The sequence below is a fragment of the Podarcis liolepis genome (assembly GCF_965112155.1).
Source record: "Podarcis liolepis genome assembly, chromosome: W".
NCBI lineage: Eukaryota > Metazoa > Chordata > Lepidosauria > Squamata > Lacertidae > Podarcis > Podarcis liolepis.
Window position 1 is genome coordinate 19,575,794 of NC_139568.1, and position 19,288 is coordinate 19,595,081.

Here is a 19,288-nt window from a genome sequence, read left to right on the forward strand (position 1 = left end):
TGAAGATCAGTCCTGGGTCACTAGCCTGGAAACAGTTCACAAGGAGCGAGGTGAGGTCCAAAGCAGGAAGCCGGGCGAGGACAGGAACACTGGAAGGTCGGAAGCAGGAAGCCGGGCAGGGAACAGGAACACTGGAAGGTCAGGTCTGGGTCCAGGTAGGAGCAGGTACTCAACGACGACGTTGCTCCCGCAACCTGGGACTGGGCTGACTGGCCTTTATCTTCTCTGAGGCCAGGGGCGGCCCCGGCCCCCAGGAGACCCGCCTCCCCTGGCCTTAAGGCGAGCACTCCTCCTGGGAGAAACCAGCTCCCTTTGCCTCTCTGCCCTGAGCCTCTGCTCAGGGTTAATGGACCCAGGAGGAGACTCACCTGTAGGCACTGAGTCCTCAATCACCTCCAGAGCCAGAGTGGAATCACCTGGTGCCTGCTCCTGAGGATCCGGCACAGGTGCAGGCGCTTCAGACTCAAGGCCCTGCCCCAGTTCAGCCGGCCCTGGAGGCGGGGACTCCTGTGCAGGCTGGGACTCCTCCGGTTCAGCCTCTGAATCGGAATCCCAGGCCATCACACCATCCCCCCTCCCAGGTCCCCCCCTCAATCGAGGGCCTGGACCCGGCTTGCTGGGGTACGCCAGCCAAGAGGGCGGTATGGCGGCCAAGAGGGCCAAAATGGAGCCCGGCACACTTTTGCTGCGCCTGCAGGCTGTCTGTGCTGATCGAAAACGTCCTCCTGCCTCTTTGGCCGGTTCAGCAGAGCGTGCACAGCGGTCAGAAGCAATTGCAGTGTGTGGGTAATAAATCAGGACACACACAAGCTGTCCTCTTATCTCCAACAGTATTTAATCGTGTAGCATAACATCGTAAATTCCGCTTCAAACACCCGGCGACAACGCACACATCTCTCCTCCTCCGAACAGAACAGAACAGAAAGAGAACTAACACACAGTAAGATTCCTGTATGTGTACTTAGCCACGCCTCAGAATGTGAGACGTCACTCAGAACTCTTAACCCTGTAAGTTCTGAAACCCTTCACAGACAGGCGCGTGGACGTTGGCTGCTGGTTCCCAGGAACGGTCCTCCGGTCCATACCCCTTCCCAGTCTATGAGATACTGCAGCTTTCCCTTGCGGTATCGGGAGTCCAGAATGCATTCCACCTCGTACTCAGGCTCCCCCTGAACTAAAACTGGCTGCGGTCGGGGACGGTTCGGGTGGAACTCGTCGGGTGGGGCCACTGGACTCAGCAGGGACCTGTGGAATACCGGGTGAACCTTCAGGGTTGTGGGCAACTGGAGACGGAATGCCACAGGCGAGACCTGGTCCACGATAGGAAACGGGCCAGTGAAACGGGCGTCCAGCTTCCGTGAAGGTCGAGAGGGGTGGAGGTGGCGAGTGGAGAGCCAAACCAGGTCACCGACGTGGAGTTCCGGCCCCACCTGGCGGTGGCGGTCGGCCTGGGCCTTGTACGCCTCCTTGGCCCGGCGCAGTTGCTCCATCAATAGCTGTTGCTGGGACTGGAGCTCCTGAAGCCACTCCATCACCGCAGGGACCGCGGATGCCGGCAGCACATCCGGAAACAGCCGTGGATGATACCCGTAACTGGCCTGGAACGGGGTCTGCTGGGTGGACGCATTCACCGCGTTGTTGTAGGCGAACTCCGCCAATGCTAGGTGGTCAACCCAGTCATCCTGCTGGTAGCTGCAGTAACACCGAAGGTACTGCTCCAGCACCGCGTTCGCCCGTTCCGTCTGGCCATCGGTCTGTGGGTGGTAGGCTGATGATAGACAGACCTCTGTCCCGAGGGTCTGGTGCAACGCCCGCCAGAATCGGGATGTGAACTGAACGCCCCGGTCGGACACCACACGCTCAGGTAGGCCATGCAGGCGGAAGCCATGCTGAAGGTACAGCTGAGCGGTTTCCTTAGCTGTGAGTACGGATGGGCAGGGGGCACAGTGCACCATCTTAGTGAAATGGTTGGAGAAAACTAGAAGGCAGGTACAGCCACGCAACGGGGGTAGGTCCACTACAAAGTCCAGCGAAACCGTGTGCCAAGGACGTGGTGGGACCGGCAATGGCTGAAGTAGGCTGGGGGGTCGCCCGGTAGGGCCCTTGGCCCGCCGGCAGACATCACAACCAGAGACGTAGCGAGCCACGTCAGCCTTTAGGCGGGGCCACCAAAACTCCCGGCTTACCAGATGGGTGGTCCGATACCGCCCAAAGTGCCCCGCTGCTGGGGCATCATGGGTCATCCAGAGAACCTCAGCCCGCAGTGGCCCTGGTGGGATGTACAGGCAACCGTGGTGCAGCAGAAGGCCCTGATGCAAGGCCAGCCCCGGATACTGAGGGCTGGACCCTTCGGCCAGTTCCCGGAGTCATTCCTGGGCCCAAGCGTTGACCTGCTGCTGTTCCCGCACCCGAGCCTGCAGTGGCTCAGCCTCCTGGGTGGCCAGGAATGCAGCCGGTGGTAGGATCGTGGTGGGAACTGCTTGCTGTACCGTGTCTGCGTTGTCTTCAGGTTTCCGGGACAGAGCATCCGCCTTCTGGTTTTGGGAGCTAGGGATGTAGCGGATCCGGAACTGGAACCGGGAAAAGAACAACGCCCACCGGATCTGCCTTTGGTTCAGCATGCGGGTGGTCTGGAGGTACTCCAGGTTCCAGTGGTCGGTTCTCACCTCCACCGGGTGCCGTGCTCCCTCAAGATGGTGGCGCCAGACCTCAAAGGCCACCAAAGATGAAGAAATAAAAGAAGTAATGGTGAAATGGGCGATAGACTTTGGATACAACATAGAGTTTGATAAGTGGAAGAAACTCTGGAATGAAGGTATGAGGTTCTCCGCATGTACAACACTTAGAGAGAACATGGGAAAAATGATGTACAGGTGGTACATCACGCCTGTAAAATTAGAAAAAATGTACAAAACCGGAGACAAATTATGCTGGAAATGTAGGATCAAGGAGGGCAATTTTTATCACATGTGGTGGTCTTGTGAAGTAATTAGAAAGTTTTGGGAAATAATCTACAATGAATTTTTTTAAAAAATTAAATATACCTTCACAAAAAACCCCGAGGCCTTCCTTCTAGGGATAATTGGAGAAGAAATTAAAAAGGAAGATCAAACACTTTTCCAATATGCAACAGTGGCTGCTAGAACACTAATTGCACAAAACTGGAAGACATCAAAAATCCCAACTATAAATGAGTGGCAATCTAAATTATTTGATTATATAGAATTGGCAAAAATGACACAGAAAATAAGAAACCAAAAAGGTACAAAGTTTAATAATGAGTGGAATAAATTTATGACATATATTGAAACAGATGTAAAAAATTTAAAAATCACAGTAGGTTTGATGTAACGCCCGCGACGTAAAGAGTTTTAAGAAAACGAAACTGCAGATAGAAAACGCTTTGTAACATATTCCGAAACCTAGTTGAAGGGAAGTCAGTTATTGTTGTGTTATTTAGTTATTGTAAGTTTAATTTGTTGGTGTTTTATGTTATGCAATGTTTCTTTTTTCTTTGTTTTTTTTCTCATTTTTTGTTCTGTCTTTTCTGTTGTCTTAATGTTTGGTGTTGTATAATGAATTGAAACTTTTATATATATATATATATATATATATGCAGGTTTTGGTGTCCTCGGGTGTCTTCCCGTGTAAAAGTTGGGGTGTCTAGGCGACGTTTCGACGAGGTCTCACTCGTCATCTTCAGGCTGGTGCTTTCGGCTTCTTGTTACTGGAACAGAGCGGGATCTCAGTGTTTGAGTTCCTATAAATACTGTAGAGGGGTGTGGTGTATTGCCTCAAAAGTTCTGGGCAGAGGGGAAGTTCCCAGGCTAGTGTTCTTTTCTTCTTTTGTTCCTTAATTACTTGAGGGATATCTTGAGTGATTTCTTGAGTGATATTCTGAGTACCACTTAGGTGGGTCAGAATATCACTCAAGAAATCACTCAAGATATCCCTCAAGTAATTAAGGAACAAAAGAAGAAAAGAACACTAGCCTGGGAACTTCCCCTCTGCCCAGAACTTTTGAGGCAATACACCACACCCCTCTACAGTATTTATAGGAACTCAAACACTGAGATCCCGCTCTGTTCCAGTAACAAGAAGCCGAAAGCACCAGCCTGAAGATGACGAGTGAGACCTCGTCGAAACGTCGCCTAGACACCCCAACTTTTACACGGGAAGACACCCGAGGACACCAAAACCTGCATTCCTGTACCCGTGAAAATCTACGAAAACATATATATATATATATATATATATATATATATATATATATATATGCAGGTTTTGGTGTCTTCGGGTGTCTTCCCGTGTAAGAGTTGGGGTGTCTAGGCGACGTTTCGACGAGGTCTCACTCGTCATCTTCAGGCTGGTGCTTTCGGCTTCTTGTTACTGGAACAGAGCAGGATCTCAGTGTTTGAGTTCCTATAAATACTGTTGAGGGGGTGTGGTGTATAGCCTCCGACGTTCTGGGCAGAGAGGAAGTTCCCAGGTTAGTGTGACTTTTCTTCTTTTGTTCCTTAATTACTTGAGGGATATCTTGAGTGATTTCTTGAGTGATATTCTGAGTACCAACACTAAGAGCACAACTAAGTGCAGTACAGCCATCTTCTCAGAAAAACTCTTCACAAGCTCAAGAGGTCAAGACACGAAAGCTTTAGCAACTAATCCACACTTAATGACCCTCCTAAGTGGTACTCAGAATATCACTCAAGAAATCACTCAAGATATCCCTCAAGTAATTAAGGAACAAAAGAAGAAAAGTCACACTAACCTGGGAACTTCCTCTCTGCCCAGAACGTCGGAGGCTATACACCACACCCCCTCAACAGTATTTATAGGAACTCAAACACTGAGATCCTGCTCTGTTCCAGTAACAAGAAGCCGAAAGCACCAGCCTGAAGATGACGAGTGAGACCTCGTCGAAACGTCGCCTAGACACCCCAACTCTTACACGGGAAGACACCCGAAGACACCAAAACCTGCATTCCTGTACCCGTGAAAATCTACGAAAGCATATATATATATATATATATATATATATATATATATATATATATATATATATATATAAAAGAATGCTCCAACTACCGCACAATTGCACTCATTTCACACGCTAGCAAGGTTATGCTTAAAATTCTACAAGGAAGGCTCAAGCAGTATGTGGACAGAGAACTCCCAGAAGTGCAAGCTGGATTTAGAAGAGGCAGAGGAACCAGAGACCAAATTGCAAACATGCGCTGGATTATGGAGAAAGCTAGAGAGTCCCAGAAAGACATCTACTTCTGCTTCATTGACTATGCAAAAGCCTTTGACTGTGTCGACCACAGCAAACTATGGCAAGTTCTTAAAGAAATGGGAGTGCCTGATCACCTCATCTGTCTCCTGAGAAATCTCTATGTGGGACAAGAAGCTACAGTTAGAACTGGATATGGAACAACTGATTGGTTCAAAATTGGGAAAGGAGTACAACAAGGCTGTATATTGTCTCCCTGCTTATTTAACTTATATACAGAATTCATCATGCGAAAGGCTGGGCTGGATGAATCCCAAGCCGGAATTAAGATTGCCGGAAGAAACATCAACAACCTCAGATATGCAGACGACACAACCTTGATGGCAGAAAGTGAGGAGGAATTAAGGAACCTTTTAATGAGGGTGAAAGAGGAGAGCGCAAAATATGGTCTGAAGCTCAACATCAAAAAAACGAAGATCATGGCCACTGGTTCCATCACCTCCTGGCAAATAGAAGGGGAAGAAATGGAGGCAGTGAGAGATTTTACTTTCTTGGGCTCCCTGATCACTGCAGATGGTGACAGCAGTCACAAAATTAAAAGACGCCTGGTTCTTGGGAGAAAAGCAATGACAAACCTAGACAGCATCTTAAAAAGCAGAGACATCACCTTGCCAACAAAGGTCCGTAGAGTTAAAGCTATGGTTTTCCCAGTAGTGATGTATGGAAGTGAGAGCTGGACCATAAAGAAGGCTGATCGCCGAAGAATTGATGCTTTTGAATTATGGTGCTGGAGGAGACTCTTGAGAGTCCCATGGACTGCAAGAAGATCAAACCTCTCCATTCTGAAGGAAATCAGCCCTGAGTGCTCACTGGAAGGACAGATCCTGAAGCTGAGGCTCCAATACTTTGGCCACCTCATGAGACGAGAAGACTCCCTGGAAAAGACCCTGATGTTGGGAAAGATGGAGGGCACAAGGAGAAGGGGACGGCAGAGGACGAGATGGTTGGACGGTGTTCTCAAAGCTACCAACATGAGTTTGACGAAACTGCGGGAGGCAGTGGAGGACAGAAGTGCCTGGCGTGCTCTGGTCCATGGGGTCACGAAGAGTTGGACAGGACTAAACGACTAAACAACAACAACAAAGGACCTTGCTGGGTGAGTTATCACAGAGCAGAAACAGAGAGAAACCTGTGTGGAACATCAGCCCATGTGACTGGCTGCCAGTGTGAAACCTGCTCATTGGCCAGGTCTCTATGAATACCAAGAGCCTGGCATTCCTGTTTTTTTGTTTGTTTTAAAGTTTTTATATCCTGACATTCTCTCACGTTGGGACTCAAAGTGGCTTCCAACATTCAAAAGAATCATTGTAAAATACAAATAAAATCAGACCAGTTTAAAAAGTAGCTTAAATACATCAAAACACAATTAGAACCAGCAGTTAAAATCCAATTTGCCCTGACAGTAGCTGAATGATCAGTATCATCTGCACCTTAGTTTCCAAAGGTCCATCCGTCTATTGGCGGAAGGATAGCAAAGAGGGAGCCAGTCTAACCTCTCTTGGGAGGGAATGCTACAATCGGGGTGCAGTTTCTTTCTTGTGTCACCACAAACAAAGCTTCCAATGTTGATTGGACCATGAGAAGGTGCTGCCATGGACTGGCTGGACACAGGTATGGTGGGAGGCACCTGCTGCAGAACCCCCAAGGGACAAAGTTCTCAGAGTCTGGGGATTGGTGGTGGGACGACAATGCATGGTCAGAGGGAGAAGCCTGGAGGAGGAGGTGCTGAAAGCTGAAGCACTAACAGGTTCTAGTGAGCAGGGGGAGTCTGTGACAGAGAGAAGTCCAGAATCAGAAGTAGAGGAAGAAGCAGGACAGGAAGGAGACCAAGAGGCAGAGTGGAGTCAGGCTGGTGAAGATACCAGGATGTCTCCCCCTCCTGCTGCCACAAGCTCTGCTCCCCTCCCCCTGGTCTCCCAGGACCAGGAGAGGCACAAAGAGGGAGGAGCAGAGACAGGTGCATTGGCAGAATATCAGATTGCTTGGGAAGGATCTTGGGAAGAATCTAGGGGAGGAGGAGATTTAGGCAGCTGTGGGAATGTGCGGACCTTCAGCCTCCACAACTGCCTCATAGGGGCAGAGTTGCTGTGCTCATTAGGTCTGACACCCCTCAGCTGACCTTGTTTCTTCTAAGAAGGAGTTAACTTCATTTACTCTGTGTGATTAATTGCTGGCTGGCTCCCTTACAAGTGCTCACCTGAGGATCTTAGCACTTGAGGTTTTAGCAGGGTCATCAAAACAAGACATTTTGTCTCCTGCCCTCAAGACCAGGCTGCTGAACTCAAGAGACTCAGCACTCTGTAAAGTGCACCCTCTGACTTGGATTTCACAGGAACCTCCTACTGCCTCTCCCTAATGGAACAGGAAGGAGACCAACCCCTCTTGTTTCTGCTCTCTGTCCTTGATAGGTCCTGAACTTTGAAAAGAATCTATTGAAGGCCCTTCCAGATTCGATAGAGGACCTTGTCCAGCTGCAGACGCTTAATCTGAAAGGTAGGAGGAAATGCCTCAGGCTGCAATCCGCAGGGATACGGAAACATATTTCACACTAATAATAACACACAAAAATAGTTTTGTAAATAGTTGTAGTAAAAACATCCAATTCCTGCATCTGCCCAAACGCCTGGGGTAACCAAGAATGTTGTTGCCTGGTGCCCAAGCAGTGACAAGGCTGGTACCAGACGGGACTTCCCCAGGGCAGCATTTTCCATTCTAGGGGTCGATAGGAAAAGAATTGAAAATAAAACTTCTGACATCATCAAGCCATTATACAAATACACACACACACACACACACACACACACACACACACACACACACATCCAAGAAGCGCATTAATATCTGTGTCTTGCACATTCTGCCTTTTCTGGCAGGCAACAAGCTGAAGGAACTGCCAGCCTCCCTAGCCTACAGACCTTAAACATCAGCGAAAACCTAATGCAGGAGTTGCTGCAGGCACTGGCTCACATCCGAACACTGGAGGTATGTGCCCAAAGAAGTTTTTGCTTTGTTTGTGTTTGTGTGATGCAAAATTCATATTGAGCGGGAGGAAGAGGTCAATATGGAGCTGGAAAGGAAAGCTTTGCTTCTTTCAGATCATACTAGGATGGGTATAAGCAGCTCTTCTCTTCCTGGGAAGCTTGTGTGCCAATCTAGCCTTGTACAAAGGGCATGAATCTCAAGACTTCTCCTGCATTGCTCATCAACTAAGACCCTCCTCCGTCTGTTGCTGAAGTGTGTTGTGATTACATCAGTAGTTTAGTGGCCAGTTCAGAAGTGCAGGGTCCCTTCTTGATGGTCAAAGCCATGCCCCTTCACAGCTAGATCCCTTTCTAAAATGCAACAGTTTTATAATTAGACAGTAATAATAATTAGTGATGCATTGCAACAATCAATGCAGATCTTCATTTGTTGCCTTTCAGCTAGATCTTCCATTTACTGTGCAGGAACTGTGCAAATGATCTGGAGTCCTCCAACATCTTCTCTCAGAGTGACTTAAGTTGTGATTCTCCTGGAAGTTCCATTGTACCTAACAGAACTTTCACACTATTCTCTAGAAACCAAAGCAGCTTTTGTTTTCAGGGTTCCTAAATGCTTAACTGTGGAGCTCGCATAACTCTTTCTCCTCAGTATTTTCCCTGCTTGCTTTCTCCAGAGTGATCCTTGGAGGCAGTCCTCAGAGGATGACTCCTCTTCCTTTCATTCTGATTAGCTCAAATCAACACAAAGGCTAAGACTTCTTCCCAGTGGCTAAAACACCCCCTTTTATGTGGATTGGGTGACATTGGAGACTGGGGCCATGGGGGGGATAGTAATGGGTCTTCAACCTTCCATGACTCTGGACCACTGCATTTCTGGGTTGCACAAAAGAGAAGAGGTTGTAGCCAACTAAGTTCTGCTCAGAGTAGACCCATCAAAATCAATGGGTCAAAGTCATTTGTTACCTTTCAAAGCATCTACTCTGAGTAGGACTAGTACGGGAGACAACCGATGGCCTTTTTGGCAGTGGCTCCTTGATTTTAAAATGCCCTTCCTAGAGGAGCTCCACAGGCACTGACCTTGCAATTTTTCCAGCAATTAGTTAAGACTTTATTGTTGACCAGGGCAATTTGAAAGGGGTTCTGTTTGCTTTCAGCCAGCTTTTGGGTTCTACGTGGCTGCCTTTCAGTCAGTTTTCTTGTTTTCTGAGGGATTATGAAATATACTCAGAGTCGCAAAGTGATTTCATGCTCTTTATTCAGCTCATAGTGGTGAGGAGGGAATGAATGAAAGTCCCCTCAAAGTCTCTGCTTTATATACATTATTTACACAATGGGCTGCACATGATTGGTTAATTCTGGAATTCTACTGTAAGCCAATCAGGTTGTGGATTCACTTATATCTGGAGCAGGATTGGGTGGTTCCTGCCAACCAATCATACTGCTGCATTGTTCTTGGACCAATCAGACTGCTGCATTCTGAATCCTATTGTTCTAGGACCAATCAGACTGCTGCAATTTGGATCCTATTGTTCTAGGACCAATCAGACTGCTGCAGTTTGGATCCTATTGAACTCAGTACATAACACCCCTCCCCTCTAAGTTCCAGTCCTGCCCGGGAGGTCGCATTCATAGTCCTCGAGGTACGCCGGCGGCCTACGTGTGCGTTGCGGCCTGTGGTGTTCCCTGGTCCGGGGTTCAGGTTCTGGCTCGTGTTCCAAGGATGCTGGCTGTGATGGGCCTGTTTGGTCTGGCGCAACCGGCTCGCTCAGTAGTGGTTCTGGTTCCGGTGTCCTTTCGGCCTCGCGGGTCCTCTCTGTATTTACTGATTCTGCCTCTCCTGCTGGCCCCTCCTGGTCTATGGGCCTCACTGCCCCTCTGTTCCCTTGGGACTCCTCTGACCTTTCCTCCTCCTGGTTTTCTCCTGGGAATCGTCGCCGTATCTGGTCGCAGTGGCGGCGCCAGCATTGCCCCCCATCCGTTAGCACCTCGTACGACACGGGGCCAGTGACCCTGGTGACTGTGGCGGGTACCCATGCTGGGCCTGCCCCAAAATTCTTTGCGTACACTGGGTCCTGGGCCTCGAAGGTCCGGGGGTTCCTGCCTTCCCCCACCACTACCTCATCCTGAGCTCTATCGGGGTGAAGGCGGTCCAATCTGATTGCAAGGCGCCGACCCATTAGTAGTTCAGCGGGGCTCCGGCCAGTCGTTGAGCTGGGGGTGCTGTGCTGTGCTAGGAGGAATGTGGCAAGGCGGTACTCCCAATCCCCTTGCGTCATGCGGCGAAGGGTGTCCTTGGTGGTCCGCATCATGCGTTCTGCTTGGCCATTGGTGGCAGGGTGGAACGGCGCCGAACGGATGTGGCGGATGGCGTTCTGCGCTGTGAAGGTTTGGAATTCTCCTGACGTAAATGCAGTCCCGTTGTCTGAGACGAGAGTGTCAGGGAGCCCGTGGGTTGCAAACAGCCTGCGTAGTACCCGGATGGCTGCGGATGTAGAAGTGGACGGTACCAGTGCGACTTCCAGCCATTTGGTGTAGGAGTCCACCACTATGAAGAATGTTTTCCCCTGAAAGGGGCCAGCGAAGTCCACATGCAGGCGTGACCATGGTGCTTGGGCGGACTCCCAGGACTGGACTGGAGCCCTTGGGGGATCTGGGCGGGATTCTTGGCAGGCCTGGCAGTGTTTGACCCAGGCCTCTATCTCTCCGTCGATCCCTGGCCACCACACATAACTCCTGGCAAGGGCCTTCATTCTTACTACCCCTGGATGTGTCTCGTGTAGGGCTGTGAGGACCCTTTTGCGGAGGGGCTGGGGAACAACGACCCTGCTTCCCCATAACAGGCACCCCTTGTGGGCTGACAGTTCATGTTTGCGGGTTGTGTAGCCAGCGAATTCTGGCCCAGGGCTGCTGCTGGGCCATCCCCTCCACACCCAGTCCAGGACCCGGGAGATGACCCTATCTTTCTTGGAATGGTGTGCAACTTCTTGTGCCTGAATGGGGTGGTCGGGAAGCAGCTCCAGGCTCATAACCTCTTGTGCAGGTGCTGGGTCGGGGCCTGTTTCCGGTAGTGGTAGCCTGCTGAGGGCGTCCGCATGGCCCATTGCCTTCCCCGGGCGGTGAATCAGTGCATACTGGTAACTGGCAAGGAAAATTGACCACCTGAGGACGCGAGGAGACAGCACTTGGGGGGTCTGCTTTTCGGGGGCAAACAAGCCAAGCAACGGCTTGTGGTCAGTCACCACGGTGAAGGGCCGCCCGTACAAGAAATCATGGAATTTTTTTACTCCCTTCACGATTGCCAAACCCTCCTTGTCTATTTGCGAGTAGTTCCGCTCGGTTGCGTTGAGTGTCTGGGAAAAGTACGCCACCGGTACCTCTCTTCCATCCGGGAGTTGGTGTCCCAGGACAGCGCCAATGCCATAGGGTGAGGCGTCGCATGCTAGCACCACCGGCAGCCTCTCGTCGAAGTGTGCCAAGACCGAGTTTGAGACAAGCAAGTCCTTGACTGCCTGGAATGCAGCCTCCTGGCGCTGGCCCCACACCCAAGGGGCCCGCTTGTCCAGGAGTCTGTGTAGGGGCTCTGCTACCGCCGCCTTGTGGGGAAGGAAGGAATGGTAAAAGTTCAATAGTCCCAAGAAGGCCTGAAGTTCAGTCTTGCTCTTGGGTGCTGGGGCATCACAGATGGCCCGTACCTTGTCCCCAGTCGGGTGGACCCCTTCTGCGTCCACCATAAATCCCAGAAAGTCCACCTGAGGCACTCCTAGTAGACATTTTTCCCGCTTCACCTTGAGACCCGCCGTCTGGAAGCGGTGCAGAACAGTGCGGAGGCGGTCCTCAAACTCCTCTGGTGTGGGCCCGGCAATCAACACATCATCGAAGAAGGGGGTGACACCAGGAATCCCTTTAAGGAGCGAGTCCATTAGATTCTGGAATATGCCTGGTGCCACGCTGACACCGAATTGCAGCCGCTTTACCCTGAACGCTCCTCTGTGCGTCACAATCGTCTGTGCCTCTGCTGTGGCCTCATCTACTGGCAGCTGTTGATATGCTTGGGCCAAGTCCAGCTTGCCAAAAATTTTCGACCCAGCCAGGGTGGCAAGGACATGGCTGACCACTGGCACTGGGTATGCATGGGCCGTGAGGGCCTTGTTTATGGTACATTTGTAGTCTGCGCAGATGCGGACCGAACCATTGGGCTTGACGGGTGTGACGATTGGGGTTTCCCAGGGGGCATTAGGCACCGGCTCCAGCACTCCTTGCTCCACGAGCCGGTCCAATTCCTCGTCTATACGGGGTTTCAGGGCGAACGGGACCCGGCGGGCCTTGAGCCTGACCGGTCGTACTGCGGGGTCAAGCTGTAGAGCAATGGGGGGGCCCGTATACTGTCCCAATTTTCCATCGAAAACCCCTGGAAATTCCTTGCAGATGGCGTCCACGTCCACTTGTAAGCTAGTGTGGTTCACCCCGGTGACAGCTAGCCCCAGTGGTCCAAACCATGCCAATCCCAGTAAGCTAATGTAGGGGCCCTTGACCACGAGCAAGTCCAGTTGCCGCGTCCGCCCTCGGTATTGCACCCTGAAGGTCCCCACCCCCATTGTGGGGACCTTACGTTTCTGGAAGTCCCGGAGGGTGAATGGGGCCGGCCTGAGTTTGGGACCCCCAGTAGGACACAGTTTCCTTAAGGTCCTTGCCGAGATTATGGATAGAGTTGAACCCGTGTCAAGCTCCATGCGGCATGGGGCCCCCTCTATCTGTACCTCTACATAAATTTTCTCTACGTTGGGGTGGGGCAACTGGTATACCTGGAGGTCCGTGAGCTCCGTAGAGTTGCCTTGGTGCGTTGGGCCCCGGGACCTGGGGCTCTTGGATTGGTCATCTGATGCCTGGCGTCGGGTGGGCCGAGCTCGACACACCCGGGCGATGTGTCCCAATTTTCTGCACTGCCTGCACTCTGCGTTGCGGAAACGGCAGGTCCTCCTCTCGTGACTTTCCCTGCAGCTTGCGCAGTTCCCTCCTTCTCGTCGAGGCCGCTGTGGTATGTGGGCTGCTTGAGTGCGCTGCTGTACTCGGTGCACCTCCTCCCTGTCAGATCCTGAGTCATCGGTGAGGTCTTCATGGTGGACCCTCGGTTGGGGTGGCAGGCTCGGCCGTGCCTCTTGCGTTGACCTCTTGGCAGCTTCCGTTGCCAGGGCCTCCTCCAGAGCGACCTGGAACGTTAGGTCCTTCTTGGCGTAGAGGCGTCGTTGCAGCTTCTCATCCTTCAGGCCACCGACGAGGCGGTCACGAAGCATGTTCTCCAGCTCTGAGAAGTTGCAGAACCGGGCAGCTTGGCGGAGAGAGGTCACAAACCCAGTTATGGTTTCCCCAGGGGCTTGCCGCTTTGCGTAGAAGGCATTTCGACGAGCCACCACTGAGGGCTGTGGCGAAAAGTGCCCCTTCAGCTGTTCCATTATTGTTTTGTATGGAACAGTAGCGACGTCTTCAGGTGCAAGGAGAGCCCGGGCGATTTCAAATGTCTCCTCTCCGCAGATGCTGAAGAATATCGCCCTCTTCTTGGCGTCATCTTCATCGGTGATCCCTTTGGCTTCTAGAAGGAAGGTGAAACGGGAGGCGTACGCTTCCCAGTCTCCAGATGCTGGGTTGAACGGCGAGAAGCTGCTGCCGGTTGCCATTCTGAGTTCCTTGTGTCCCGGAGCTGAAGCCTGGATACACGGTGCGAGGCAGCGGTGCGGCAGGTGGCGGTGCTGCGGTGCTGTGTGTGGCAGTCAGCTCAGCGGGATCCCACCTTCGTCGCCAATGAAATATACTCAGAGTCGCAAAGTGATTTCATGCTCTTTATTCAGCTCATAGTGGTGAGGAGGGAATGAATGAAAGTCCCCTCAAAGTCTCTGCTTTATATACATTATTTACACAATGGGCTGCACATGATTGGTTAATTCTGGAATTCTACTGTAAGCCAATCAGGTTGTGGATTCACTTATATCTGGAGCAGGATTGGGTGGTTCCTGCCAACCAATCATACTGCTGCATTGTTCTTGGACCAATCAGACTGCTGCATTCTGAATCCTATTGTTCTAGGACCAATCAGACTGCTGCAATTTGGATCCTATTGTTCTAGGACCAATCAGACTGCTGCAGTTTGGATCCTATTGTACATAACAGATTATATTTTTCCTTTCATTGCATTTCATCATCATTATTGTGAGCCATCCTGGGATCTGTTTCAAGGAAGGCATTTTGGATGATGTTAAAATGCATTTCAAAAGAACTTTTTTGTCCACCTCAAAAGGAATTTTGCAGGGCTAGAAAAGGTTCAGAAATTAGCAGCTAGGAGGATAAAAGGGATGGAGCAACTCCCCTGTGAGAGAAGGTTACAATGTTTGGGCCTTTTTAGTTAGAGGAAAGACAGGTAAATGTCAGGATGGGGACATGATAGGGGTATATACAGGTGAAACTCGAAAAATTAGAATATCGTGGAAAGTTCATTTATTTCAGTAATTCAACTTAAAAGGTGAAACTAATATATGAGATGGACTCATGACATACAAAGCGAGATATGTCAAGCCTTTATTTGTTATAATTGTGACGATTATGGGGTACAGCTGATAAAAACCCCAAATTAACAATCTCAGAAAATTAGAATATTGTGAAAAGGTGCAGTAACTATTTAATCCATAACACCTGCAATGGGTTCAGTAGGAAGCACAATCATGGGGAAGGCTGCTGACCTGACAGTTGTGCAGAAAGCCATCATTGAGACCCTCCATAAGGAGGGAAAGCCTCAAACGGTAATTGCATAAGAAGTTGGATGTTCCCAAAGTGCTGTATCGAAGCACATTAATGGAAAGTTATGCAGAAGGGGAAAGTGTGGAAGAAAAAGGTGCACAAGCAGCAGGGATGATCACAGCCTGGAGAGGATTGTCAGGAAAAGACCATTCAAACATGTTGGGGGCTTTCACAAGGAGTGGACTGAGGCTGGAGTTAGTGCATCAAGAGCTATCACACACAGACGGATCCTGGAGATGGCCTTCAAATGTCATATTCTTCTTGTCAAGCCGCTCCTGAACAAGAAACGACGTCAGAAGCATCTTGCCTGGGCTAAAGGGAAAAAAAGAACTGGGCTGTTGCTCAGTGGTTCCAAGTCCTCTTTTCTGATGAGAGCAACTTTTGCATCTCATTTGGAAACCAAGGACCCAGAGTCTGGAGGAAGAATGGGGAGGCACACAATGCCAGATGCTTGAAGTCCAGTGTGAAGTGAAGATTTGTGGATCCATGCCATCAGCTGGTGTTGGTCCACTGTGCTTCATTAAGTCCAGGGTCAACGCAGCCGTCTACCAGGAGATTTTGAAGAACTTCATGCTTCCTTCTGCAGACGAGCTTTATGGGGATGCTGACTTCATTTTCCAGCAGGAATTGGCACCTGCCCACACTGCCAAAAGTACCAAAACCTGGTTCAGTGCTCATGGAATTACTGTGCTTGATTGGCCAGCAAACTCGCCTGACCTGAACCCCATAGAGAATCTATGGGGCATTGCCAAGAGAAAGATGAGAGACATGAAACCGAGCAATGCAGAAGAGCTAAAGGCTGCTATTGAAGCATCCTGGTCTTCCATAGCACCTCAGCAGTGCCACAGGCTGATAGCATCCATGCCACGCCGCATTGAGGCAGTAATTGATGCAAAAGGTGCCCAAACCAAGTACTGAGTACATATGCATGCTTCTACTTCTCATAGGTCCAATATTGCTCTATTTGCAGTCCTTGTTTTGCTGATTTGATTTAATATTCTAATTTTCTGAGATTGTTAATTTGGGGTTTTCATCAGCTGTGTGCCATAATATCACAATTATAACAAATAAAGGCTTGACATATCTCGCTTTGCATGTCATGAGTCTATCTCATATATTAGTTTCATCTTTTAAGTTGAATTACTGAAATAAATGAACTTTTCCATGATATTCTAATTTTCTGAGTTTCACCTGTAAGATTATGCATGATGCAGAGAAAGTGGTTTCCTCCCTCTCTCATACTGCTAGAATTTGGGAGTGTTTCTGTTGCACTTGGGTGCTGCTTGTGGTCTTCCCATAGGGGCATCTGGTTGGCCACTGTGAGAACAGGATGCTGGGCTTGATGGGCCTTGATCCAGTAGCCAGGCTCCTCTTACATTCTAAAATAATTATATTTCTGTCTGTTCTGCAGACACTGACCCTAGATGCCTCGTCCATGTCCTACCCGTCCAATGACATCTGCAGCGCTGGCACAGAGGGCATCCAGCAGTTTCTGTGTGGAGGTGAGCAGAGCAGAGGGCCTGCCTAGTGCAGTGCTTGATACCTCTGAGTGCTTGATACCTCTGAGACTCTTTCCTCTCCTGGAATGAAGGGCCTAGGGAGGGGCTGTAGCTCAATCGGAGTGCATCTGCCTTGCATGCAGAAGGTCCCAGCTTCAATGCCCAGCATCTTCATGCAGGGCTGGAAGAGAACCTTGTCTGGAATTGAGAAGAGGGGCTGCTAGCCAGTGCAGATGGCCCTGAGCTACATGGACCACAATGGTCTGGCTCAGTATAAGGCCACTTCCTATGAAAACATGCTTGCTGAATTCTAGAGCCACCTTGATGCGTTTGGTGGCCAAGCAGGGCTCAAGTCTCCCTGACTCATTTTTAAGCGCTCTGCCCAGTGCATCACACTTAGGTATGTGATGCCTGAGCCCTGCCAATAACTGACCTGCCCGTGCTGTCTTCCGGTTTCTCCCAGAATTAGGAATAGAGTACAATCCTCCCTCCCAGTATTTACTCCCAGTGTTGGAACGTGACGGAGGTGAGACTTCAGTGGACGGAGTCGGCAGGATGGTCATGAAATATGTGGAGAATGAGGCTGAGTGGCAGGTAGTTGCTGAAAAGCAGGCAGTGGTCTTCAAGTCAGGGATGGGGAGCGTGTTACCCTCTAGATGTTGCTGGATTCCCATTGCCCTTGACCAACTGGCCATGCCAGCTGCAGGGGCTGATGGGAGTTTGGCATCCTAACAGCCTCTGGAGGGCCACAGATTTCCCAGCCGTGCCTTACATGCAACCTAACAATGGTCACTGGCTCCCCTGAACTGTGAGAGGTGGTGTGTGTGTGTGTGTGTGTATGTGTGTGTCTGTGTTTGTTTGTATGAATGAGTGGGTGGGTTGTGTTAAACCCAGTTAAACCCAGGCTCCTTTTGTGAGAGCCAGTGTGGTGTAGTGGTTAAGAGCAGTGGACTCATAATCTGGTGAACCGGGTTCGGGTCCCTGCTCCTCCACATGCAGCTGCTGGGTGACCTTGGGCCAGTCACACTTCTCTGAAGTCTCTCAGCCCCACTCACCTCACAGAGTGTTTGTTGTGGGGGAGGAAGAGAAAGGAGAATGTTAGCTGCTTTGAGACTCTGTTATACCTTTGTTATACCTGTAATCTGCGCCTCCATAGAGAGGGAGGTATCGAAGATTACACCCAAACTCTTAACGGACGGTGCTGGCACTAATTGCACCCCCGCAAGAGATGGGAGTTGTCCCCTCAATCCCATATCGTCCCGCCCCAGCCAGAGGACCTCTGTCTTCGAAGGATTTAACTTCAACCGGCTCCCACGTAACCATCCAGCCACAGCTTCCAGACATCTGGTCAGTGTGTCTGGGGCCGAGTCAGGATGGCCATCCATCAACAGATAGAGTTGGGTGTCATCGGCATACTGATGGGAACCCAGCCCAAAACTCCGGACAAGCTGGGCGAGGGGGCGCATAAAGATGTTAAAAAGCATCGGGGAGAGAATCACACCCTGAGGCACTCCACACACCAAGGAGTGGCACGATGACAATTCCCCCCCAAGCGCCACCCTCTGTCCCCGACCAGAGAGAAACGAGGGCAGCCATTGAAGGACTGTGCCCTGGATCCCCACGTCGGCAAGGCGGTGGTCCAGGAGATCGTGATCGACCATGTCAAAGGCTGCTGACAGATCTAGAAGAATCAGCAGCCCCGACCCGCCTCGATCCAGCTGCCTACGGAGATCATCTGTTAGGGCGACCAGAGCCGTCTCGGTCCCATGACCAGCGCGGAAGCAGGACTGGAATGGATCCAAAGCAGATGTTTCATCCAGAAACCTACCAAGCTGTTCAGCAACCGCTCTCTCAATCACCTTACCCAGGAATGGAAGATTCGAGACCGGGCGGTAATTGGATAGATCTGAGGGATCTAATGATGTTTTCTTTAAGAGCGGACGCACCACCGCCTCCTTCAGTTCCCCTGGGAATATCCCGGTGCCAAGGGACAAATTGATGATATCCCCCAGGGGGGCCCGCACCTCGTCTGGACACACTCTAATCAGCCAGGACGGGCACGGGTCAAGAGGACAGGTGGTGGGCTTTCCAGCTTGGATGAATCTGTCCACATCGGCTGGAGATATCCGGTCAAAGTGGTCCAATACTGGACCCGAGGACAGTCGAGGGGCCTCCAGTTCCTTTATTGTATCCAAATTGGCAGGGAGGTCATGGCGGAGCAACAGGACCTTCTCCGCAAAAAAGCTCGCAAATGCCTCACAGCTGTGTGTCAGATTGTTATTTAAATTTGGCTGTCCTTCAAGGGACGTTAAAGACCGAATTATACTAAATAATTGCGCCGGGCGAGAGCTAGCGGATGCAATGGAGGCCGAGAAGTAAGACTTCTTAGCGGCCTTCACTGCCATCTCATAGGTTTTCATAAAAACCCTATAAGATGTTCTTGAGGCTCCGTCACGGGCACCCCGCCATACTCGCTCTAGCCGTCTGAGGTCCTGCTTCATTTTCCGAAGCTCCTCGGTAAACCAGGGAGCCCGGTTTCTGCGGGGTCGCAGAGGGCGTTTAGGTGCGATCTCATCGATGGCTGCCAGGAGCTGGGTATTCCAGCCCTCAACAAGCTCAGTCAATGAGTCGCCAGGGGGAGCAAGGTCCTGCAAGGCTTGACGGAATCTATCAGGGTCCATCAGCCTCTGCGGGCGAGCCCAAATCGGCTCGCCACCTAAGCTGGGTGG

The 19,288-nt window shown here is 50.6% G+C and overlaps 1 long non-coding RNA gene and 1 pseudogene across 2 annotated transcripts in view; one reads left to right on the forward strand and one right to left on the reverse strand.

The window, feature by feature from the left end:
• Positions 1 to 19,288, reverse strand: part of LOC310697721 — a 126,935-nt gene that overhangs the window by 64,332 nt on the left and 43,315 nt on the right. The window lies entirely within an intron of this gene.
• Positions 1 to 19,288, forward strand: part of LOC310697830 (E3 ubiquitin-protein ligase LRSAM1-like) — a 33,360-nt pseudogene that overhangs the window by 2,768 nt on the left and 11,304 nt on the right. Inside the window, exons 3-6 of the transcript XR_014530134.1 lie at positions 7,702 to 7,786; positions 8,167 to 8,275; positions 16,472 to 16,562; positions 17,023 to 17,174. The product of XR_014530134.1 is annotated as an E3 ubiquitin-protein ligase LRSAM1-like (transcript). The remainder of the gene's footprint in view (positions 1 to 7,701; positions 7,787 to 8,166; positions 8,276 to 16,471; positions 16,563 to 17,022; positions 17,175 to 19,288) is intronic.